Source organism: Onychostoma macrolepis, chromosome 25 (genome assembly GCF_012432095.1).
Source record: "Onychostoma macrolepis isolate SWU-2019 chromosome 25, ASM1243209v1, whole genome shotgun sequence".
Taxonomy (NCBI): Eukaryota; Metazoa; Chordata; class Actinopteri; order Cypriniformes; family Cyprinidae; genus Onychostoma; species Onychostoma macrolepis.
Genome location: NC_081179.1, coordinates 5,584,633 through 5,594,859, shown reverse-complemented (window position 1 = coordinate 5,594,859; position 10,227 = coordinate 5,584,633). Strand labels below are relative to the sequence as shown.

Genomic DNA, 10,227 nt, shown 5'->3' with positions numbered 1-10,227 from the left:
TGTGTGTGTGTGTGTGTCTCCTCCCCTTCCCCGCGCTGAGAGCTTTAAACCACAGAACAAGCGAGGACCTGATGGAGGAGAGAGCTCGATCTTAAAGTGCTTTTAATATAGGGTAGATTAGTGAAAAGAGCATCTCTTCCAAATCAGTGATTACTTTTAAAGCTCTAGTCTGGCACTTATAATAGTACCATGGTATTCCTTTGTTTTTTGGCATGGTACCCATGGCGATACTATGTTGTTTTAGACATGTACAATAACAATACCATGTCTTTTCATGATGTGTGCCACTATAATATGGGACCCTAGTCCACAAAACCAGCCATAATTTTTTTAAATACATAATCTGAAAGCTGAAGAAATAAGCTTTCCGTTGATGTATGTTTTTTTTTTTAGGATATGACAAGATTTGGCTGAGATACAACTATTTGAAAATCTGGAATCTGAGGGTGCAAAAAAAAAAAAAAAAAATTCTAAATATTGAGAAAATCGACTTAAAGTCGTCCAAATTAAGTCCTTAGCAATGCATATTGCTAATCAAAAATTAAGTTTTGATATATTTCAATATAAAATAGATCATTTTGACTCATACAATGTATTGTTGGCTATTGCGACAAATATACCCGCGCTACTTATGACTGGTTTTGTGGTCCAGGGTCACATATTACCTTGGAAGTACCTTGGAATACTATATAAATACCATAGTAATGAATATATGAAAGTACCATTCTGCCATAAAAGTGCCATAATGATGAAATACCATAGTATATATCAAAGTACAGTATTTTCTGTAACTGAATACTTACTGAATCAGTCTATCTATCTATCTATCTATCTATCTATCTATCTATCTATCTATCTATCTATCTATCATCTCTACACACAAAAATGCCATAATGATGAAATACCATAGTATACATCAAAGTACAGTATTTTCTGTAACTGAATACTTACAAAAATTCTATCTATCTATCTATCTATCTATCTATCTATCTATCTATCTATCTATCTATCTATCTATCTATCTATCTATCTATCTATCTATCTATCTGTACCACGTTTTATATCAAAGTACCATGATACCATGGTACCCCTGCTGTTTGTACTATTTTAATTAGTTATATTTGTGTTTTCATATTTTGTTTTATGCAGCACGCTCAGCATTCAGCAGAACTCAAACAACTTTCACTTTTCTGACAGATCAAACTCCGTAGAGTGTATATCATCTGTCAACAGTTCAAGTCACCTGTGAAAGTGTAACAGAGGCGCATCCATCTCCTGGTAGTGGGACACGGTGTAGTTTATTCCTGTCAGGGGTCGTACAATAAATTATCCTATTTCTGTCGCCCTGTGTGGGGAAGCAAAATATGAAGTGTTCAATCAAACACGAGATGTCAAACCCAGATCTCTATATGGGATACTATTGTATGGGGCTGTAAATTTGAGCGCTGTTTCAAAACACTCTCTGCCAGCATTCTTGTGCAGGGCCCAAGAGACTCAGAACAAGTCATTACATGAACTGGATATCCACACGTCATCTCCAGATCCATTTCCACAAATATACGCCCCTTTATAGCCATGCACAAAATCATCTTCTACATGAAGAGAAAATTAAACCTAATTTAGGAGCATTTAGATGATTTGCATTATTTTCACAAACAATTAAACTCCAATTCTCACTACCATAAGCGGTCTGGATGTTTTACTTTTAAGTTTTTATCTTTCATTTGTTTTTTTAAGATTTAAATATAAAATATGATATTTTACATTAATAATATAATGTCAATTATATTATATTATAAAAAGCTAAAATAAATATATAATTCACATTTTAGATAATACAATTTTTTGCATTGCGGTAATGAGAATGGGAGGAAGGCTGTGCTTAACTGTGTTGAAAATAATGTCTCAATGAAAAAAAATTACATTCATATTTGAATATTATTTAAATAATATAATATATTTCCTATTACAGGGAATGAGTTATTTTTTTTTTTTGCATTACAGTAATGAGAATGGGAGGAGGGATGTGCATAACTGTCATGAAATTAATGGGACAATGCAAAAATAAATAAATATTACTTCTTATTTTACATTAATATTATAATACTATTTAAATAAATAATATCAGTATTACTGATAAAAAGAATGAGATTTATTTGTGTTATGGTAACGGGAGAAGGGATATGCTTAATTGTCATATGTCAATATCACAATGCAAAAAATATTACTTTATATTTTGAATTAATATTTTATATATATTTTTAATTAATATATATATTTGATATATTTTTATATTTTTTAATTAATTGATATAATATTATAAAGACTGAAATAATGAAAATGAGAGGCGGAATATGCTTAAGAGTCACAGTAACTTTGGGCAAAATATTATTTATTTATTTATAATTACTCATGTCTTTATTTTGATTTTCATGTTCATCACCGCGTTCATATACAGTATGTCCTACATAATCCGCTGGAGATTACGGTTTATAAAGTTTTTAAAATTAATATTTTTCTTACACAAGCGCATGACTTCCTTTAAGAAGGCCTTTATTAACCCCTCAGAACCATGTGGAGCACTTTTTAAGATGGATTCATTCAAAATCTGGTCCACAACCTACTGCCATTATAAAGTTTGGAGGAGCCAGGACATTTTTTTTATATAACCCTGATTGTATTCATATGAAAGAAAAAAGTCATATATACCTAGGATGGCTTGAGGGTGAGTAAATCATGGGCTAATTTTCATTTTTGGGTGAACTAGCCTATGTTTTAGAAGATTCATCTCTTTATTTTGACTGAAACCTGTAGCTGTACAGAAACAAAGGCAGAGGCTTAGATCCAGAGCCTCATTGTTTACCGAGTGTCACTTTTGGTGAGTGATTTATGGTTATGCAAATATGCATGTCTGGGTAGAGAGCGGGCACTGCCCCAAAGACTCATGGGATGAATCTAGAGTGGCGGCCCTGAGTCAGCCTTACAGCTGTGGCAGCTGTACACAAGATGGAAGTGCGAGAGAGAGAGACAGGGAAATAGAGATAGGGAAATGAAAAAGAGAGAGATCGGGTAATGAGATCCGTGCAGAGAAACGGCCTTCACTGGCAACCATGTGAATGATGAGTTACAGGCCAGAGCAGACAGACACATGTGCGTCTGGATTATTTTAAGTGTGACTGGATTGTAAAACAACACGGTTTTGCACAACAGCAGATTGTGACGCTATAACAAAAATATTTGAGTCAGAGGTTAAATCCAAAAATATATTTAAAAACTACATCATCTTATAAAAATAAGACTAGACCGTTCACACAAAAAGCACCATGTTTTTTTTTTTTTTTTTTTTGTATTCCTTGAAGTATCCCTTACGAAAATTAGTTGTTAAACTATGGCAATCACAAATTAACCATGGTTTTCCTACACTAACCATAGTTTAACCATGGTATTTGTGGTAAAACTGTGGTTATACAAATGGTAATCAATACGCCAAAAAAACATGGTTACTACACTTTTACTATGGTTAATTTTCGTATAAACATTATTCATTCAGAACCATGGTAGCTATAGGCCTACATAAAGTAGGCTACTGTTTGTTTGCATTGGAAGTTCATTTGGGAAATAAAATATTGTATAATCATTTATATTAAGCCATAACCTTCAGCTCAGATTCTATTTGTGTTTTATTTCGTTTGTTTTGAATGGATGCTGTGAGACTTCAATATGACACGATTGGCTGCACTCTATGTAATGTTTAGTGCTGTTTGTTGAAAGTTGTGTATTTACGCACACTTTATTTGATGTTCCTGCCGTTTTGCACTGAATTTCCCTTCAGGGATCAATAAAGTATCGTTTCCATCTGTCTGTGCTTTCGTGCGCGCATTTAACGCCGTTGGAGAGCCCTCTACCGGCCGAGACGAGCATCGCGCGCTGCCCGTGTGTCCTAAACCTGGAAAAGGCCTTGATTAAATTTAACTACCCATAAAAAAGCGAATTCCTCATCCATCCTCTTTCAAGACCTTGAGACAGAAAGTCAATACGGCCTTACTGCCGATTCCGTTTTCATAGCCTGATTCATAATGATTTACTTCCCTGACAGCTGAATTTTCCGGCGGCTTTTTGCCTCTATGAAGCTTCAGACTCGATGTGAAGGATCTTGGCGCCTGTAAATCGTCCCAGTCAGGTGGCTTCCCGGGGCCGGTGGAAAGATTGTGCGGCAGATGGAGGCTCTTACACGCGGAAAGGTGGCATAGCGTGAGATCGCGGAGCTGAGAAAAACTCATCACACATTCCGAGGCGGCTTATTTTAGACGCGTATATCGCTAAAGCGCCGCATCTGATTCATCGCACACCTCTGCTGCTCAGAGACTCCAGTCCCGCTGGAAAAGCGGCCGCTGACTTAGTTACCGTGTTTTGATTGGTACAAACTAAAATACTCAAGAATTTAGGGGTCGTTCACTCAGGAAACGCATCCGTCTGTGCTGTTGTTCATTTTTGTTCTAAATAACTTATTTCACGCCATGACTCGTGAGCGCCACCGTTTTAACGTGCTGTGTCAAGTTATCTTGTAAAAACACGTCAAAAAACTTCAAATCACTTTGAAGAATAACATAGGTAACTGTCCAAATATGATATCCCTACTAAACATGTTTTATCCAGCCTAACCTTGTTTGGTCATGGTTCAAGAGGGCCTGACAAGCATGAAAGTGCTCAAAATTCATCAAAAACCAAACCAGCATGGACCAGGTATAAGACCAGAACCAGCTAGGCTGGTTTAATAACCATTGGTTTATTATTCCCATAATGCATGTCCAAATCTTTGTTTTAACATAGTTAGTGCACTGTATACTCTATACAATTGTGGCAGCACACAAGCAATGCTATTCAATAAGAACTGAGTAAGAATTAATCAAATTAGATGCTTAAGAGTCAACCATTAAAAATGAGTAAATGCAAACAGCACACAAAAATATTAAGTAACATCTAAACAAAAATATTAGGTTCACTTGGCTAAGAAGAAACATGGTGTTAATAAATAGGCCTAGGCTACTACACATGAAACTATTTTGACACACAACAAAGTTTATTTGCATCAGATTGGATTTATTTAGTATTCTCTATATTTGTAATCTTTCGTAACCTGCAAGTGTTAACTTAAAAACAAAAAAAAAAAAAAAAAACTAGTTTTGGGTATGAATTAATCAGTGATATTAAAAGTATTTTTGACTTCAATAAAACCAGCTAATTTAGATGATAGGTTTTAAATTTGACATTTTTTAAAGTGCAAAACTAGCTAGATTCTTAGATTTTATATCCATACATTTTATTCCAATCATTTAAAAATAATTTCAAGAAAAGAAATAAATAAATAAAGTTTAAACAACAGAAAATGCCAGGACATTATTCATTAATTTTATGGACATTTCCGTTAACCCTAAAACATAAAGTGCAAAATTTAAAATTCAGGTAAAACACCTGTAAAAAAAAAGAAATATGGAAAATTCCCAGCAGGCACACAGCGTCATAAGACGTTGATATTTGGTTAAATTTTGGTTGTCACGTTGGTCTTTAAAAATCCAACTTTAAGTCAACGTCAAATTGGCGTCAAATGCTGACGTCAACCCGATTTTCATTCTCAACCAAATTGCAACATCATGTCCAATGTCAACCTGACACTATATTGACGTCCTGTGCCTGCTGGGTTCATATTAATACAGAACATCGTGCCCTATTTTTTTTACAGACTTTTAAAATGCATTTACAAGCCCAGATTTAAAAAAAAAGAATAATAAAAAAGAATAATTTTCTTACAGTGTGTGAATAACTATGGTAAATTTCATAATGGTTGGCAGCTTAGACAAAACACAGTTTATCCCCAGCAGACAGTCTGAAGACATTTGTGTGTGTGTTTGAAGACTCAGATCCTGCTTTTGACCAGCTGCATGTGCTAATTGTGTTGCGCAGGTATGCCCACCTGTGTGCTTTGAGATCAGCTCCATTCATGCGTCCACACTTGCATCTGTTGGTTTTGTTCGTCGGGCGTTTGTGTTTGAGAGTTGTGTGGAGTTGTGTCGCTTTCTGACTCAATGGAGTGAGAGATGATGAGACAGATATTCACTCCTCCACTCAACCTGATTCAATTCTGCTTCCTTATTCACCCAGAACTAATGCAAGACTTCACGCCGACTCATACATAAATAACCTGTGTTTGGGAAGCCGAGACGGAAATGCCAGAGTTATTTCTTAGTAATGATCTCAAGTTCACAGAATTGACAGACACTCGCACTTGTAGATAACTAGGCTGTTGTCATCACTTTGATCAAAGACAACAAAAGCATCTTCATTTTCATCATTCATAGTCTTCATTTGTATATAGAGTCTAATACCTTGCACTGGGGTTTTGCTTTGATCTCCTCTGTGATTACTGTTCTTTCTTTCACTTGTCATGCATTCTTGTTACATTTCAGTGAACTAAAAAAAAAGTAATTATATCTTATACTTTAGAATATCATTAAGTCACTTATTGATAATAAAAAATAATTCTAATATTTTTTTTATAATTTTTTTTTCATATTCATTAGTACAAATAATAAAAATGATTAATTTTGATCTATAATGCAATATAATTGCTTTATAAAAATATTTTTTTAGTTTTATAATACTATTAAGCAACTTAAGTAAAATTATTAATATTATGTATTTATATTTATTTTATAATATCACCTAATAATAATAAAACATAATCAGTATAAGTAATTCATTTTATACCTTTATATAAATGTTATGATATTGAATATTAAGAATAATAATAATAATAATTAACTTTTGCTCTAATGCAATATATATATATATATATATGTGTGTGTGTGTGTATATATATATATATATATATATATATTATATATCTTATAACTTTATTTAAGATTAATTTTATAATATCAATGTGTAACTTGATGATAATAATAATAATAATAAAACTTAATTTATAAGTAACTTTATTTATTTAATATTTAAAAAGGATTTAATATTATGTAAATATTTTATAATAACAATAGTATATCTATTTTATGTTTGTTGTATCATATTAAATAGTAAAAATGTTGATAAAATTCCTTTTGCTCTATATTGCTCTAATGCAATATAATTGCTTATAAAAATATTGTTTTATTTTATATAATATCAATAAGTAACTTAATAATAACTATAATAATAAAACTTTTCCTTTATATTGCTATACAATTGCTCCTTAAAAGATTCAATATAATATTAATAGTAATGATTATATAATAATATTAAGTTACCTCTATATAATAATAAAAATATGTTCTAATGTTATACTTGTTTTATAATGTCAATATGTAACAGATAATAGCACAATTAATAATAGTAACTTTATTATGTAATTTACACTTACTACTAATAATATTTAATAATAATAATATGAAAAAAAATGACTCCATAACATTTATATTTTCCTCGTATTTCTTTGCAATATTAATAACTTCGTAATAGTAAGAAACAGTATAGCTTGAAGTAATTCAGCACTTTGCTGTGGAGTTATGAAATCCTTCCATGACATGAGGAATGTTTCTGCAGCTCTTTCTCATATAGAATGCTTGAGCTCTCGTGTGGGCATGGTGCGAAACCCCCAGCGATTTCATGGTGCAGCGGGTACGGCGTGGGTGAGGCCCGGCCTGGCCGCTCAGCCTGATACTCTGCCATCACTCTGCCATCTGTTAATCTCTATTTCCAGCCCTGAGATCCGGATCCAAATCAAAGCAGGGCTGACAGGGCCCTTGGGCGCCTCTCATATGCTGTGAACTTCAGCGTGCTTTATCACGTCAAACTTCCTCCTGCACCCAAACAGAGGTAATATTGGTCAAAAATAAGTAACAGAAACTCCAAATAGCACTGACACCACATCTTTCCTCGTCTAAAAAGAGATTTCCAGAACAGTAAGTGTGCAGTGACATCGATAACAAACATTGTGGAGAGAGAAAGCGTTCGACAATAAATCAAAGACGGATGTGTCCTACATTTATCAGTCCTGCAAACCATAGGATGCATGTAGTAGAAGAGGAAAGAATGATCTGAGCGAGTTCTTACCTGAATGATTTATGAGTTTAAGAATGCAAGGGCGAATCGTTTAGGTTATGTAGGTCAATGTGAGTGCAATGCTCGCAAGCTGCGGATCCTCCTCGTGACGGACCGTTCTGCTGATCGTCAAGACTTCAGCCTGTCAGTCAAACTGCTGACCGATCGGTCACTGTAGAAACAGCATCAGCACAACGACAGACTGACTGCTGGGACAATCACACCACAACAGACATCCTGACAACTCACTCCAACTATGCTTAACAAAATGAATTGATAATTATTATTATCAGTTCATTTTGTTAAGAACAGTTGGAGTGAGTTGTCAGGATAATGATAATTATTATTATTTACTAATTGTAATAATAATAGAATTTAAATGTTTTATTAATAATAATTTATTATATGCTGGTTTATATATATATATATATATATATATATATATATATATATATATATATATATATATATATTTATTTATTTATTTATTTATTTATTTATTTTTTAATTTATTTATTTAATTTATTTTCTTTCATCAAAATATCACTGCTATATAATCAAAAAGGGAATTTTAAATAATTTTACATAATCGCCCAAGCTGCTGTTAACTTCAACGAAAAGCCAAGAACAGTTGGAGTGAGTTGTCAGGATAATAATAATTATTATTATTTATTAATTGTAATAATAATATAATTTAAATGTTTCATTAATAATGATTTATTATATGCTGGTTTATATATATATATATATATATATATATATATATATATATATATATATATATATATATATATATATATATTTGTAATTTTTTAATTAATTAATTTAATTTATTTTCTTTCATCAAAATATCACTGCTATATAATCAAAAAGGGAATTTTAAATAATTTTACATAATCGCCCAAGCTGCTGTTAACTTCAACGAAAAGGCAATTTATCAAGAAATATTCCATATGTTTCTTCATTAAAAAATGTATAAATAAATAGGCCTAAATAAAAGGAAGGGAATACTGTTTTAATTAGTAATGCTGTTTTATGTTTACTAAGGTGCATAAAATAGCAGAATACATGTATTATTGTGCAAACAACGAAAAAGAAAAGAAACAAAACAAATTAAAACACTTATTTTTTCCCTTTTCTAGTTCATATTTTATACTTATACATATTGAGGTAACATTAAAATAAAATAAAATAAAATAACAATAGTAAGCTATAGCTACTCAATAATTCTACATAATATAAACTAGATGGATTTTGTATTTTGCATTCATAATTGAGCTGTTGCTGACATCTAGCGGTGGTTATACAGTTACTGCACCAGAGGGACGATTACGTAGCCGTGATGCCACCGAGTTTTCCTCTACGTCATTACGTTCCCATGATGCACCGCGGGAGTAGTTGAAGATATTTTTTTAAATGCTATTTTTGCTCATTTATACTTTTTTAAACACAGAGCCAGTCTGTTATGCATACTAATGTCTTCTTCGTATTTCGATTGGTCGGCTCGTCGCGAGAGCAACATTTGGTTACCGTCTCTGTAAAGCGAGGCATGTTTGGAGTATTGCTGACAGTAAAGTGTTGCATGTCAGCTTTGCGCAGTGGCAGTATCGTAGCCTATGAGGTTTATCCGAGGCGCGATTATTGCTAATTGAAAACTTTACCCAATACCCCGCCATGACGACTTGAAATATAGTCGGCATTGGCAATTTTTGACGGTCTTTACGGAGACTGATATTTTTGTCTGAAATGAAAGAAACTAATAAGAGTATGAATGCTTAGGTACATAATCGATATTGATTTATATGTTGACGTGCGGAGCGAATCAATAGTGCAGTACAGTTCGGGACTAGTGATGCAAAATCCGATTTATTTCCGCGAACCGGTTCTTTACGAACAGATCGGCTCAATGATCCGGTTCAAAAAGCCGATTCATCGGTTCCTGACCTTATCAAGCAATAACGTCTCTACGTATTTCTTTTCTAACAACTCAGTGCCATGATGTATCAATGAAAAATTCATTTGTGTCAACAACATATAAAGTTATTTGTGTTTACTCTGATGTAAATAATCCCAACACTGCATGGACAGCAGAGCAGAAGGAGTGAAAGAGAAGCTCTGTCCCCTTGTATCCAGTGT

General features: G+C 32.9%; 1 non-coding gene across 1 annotated transcript; it reads left to right on the top strand.

Moving 5' to 3' along the window:
- Positions 1-9,678: 9,678 nt before the first annotated feature.
- Positions 9,679-9,819, top strand: LOC131534999 (U4 spliceosomal RNA). Its single transcript, XR_009269476.1, has one exon. It is a non-coding gene; the product is annotated as a U4 spliceosomal RNA (small nuclear RNA).
- The last annotated feature ends 408 nt before the right edge of the window (positions 9,820-10,227 follow it).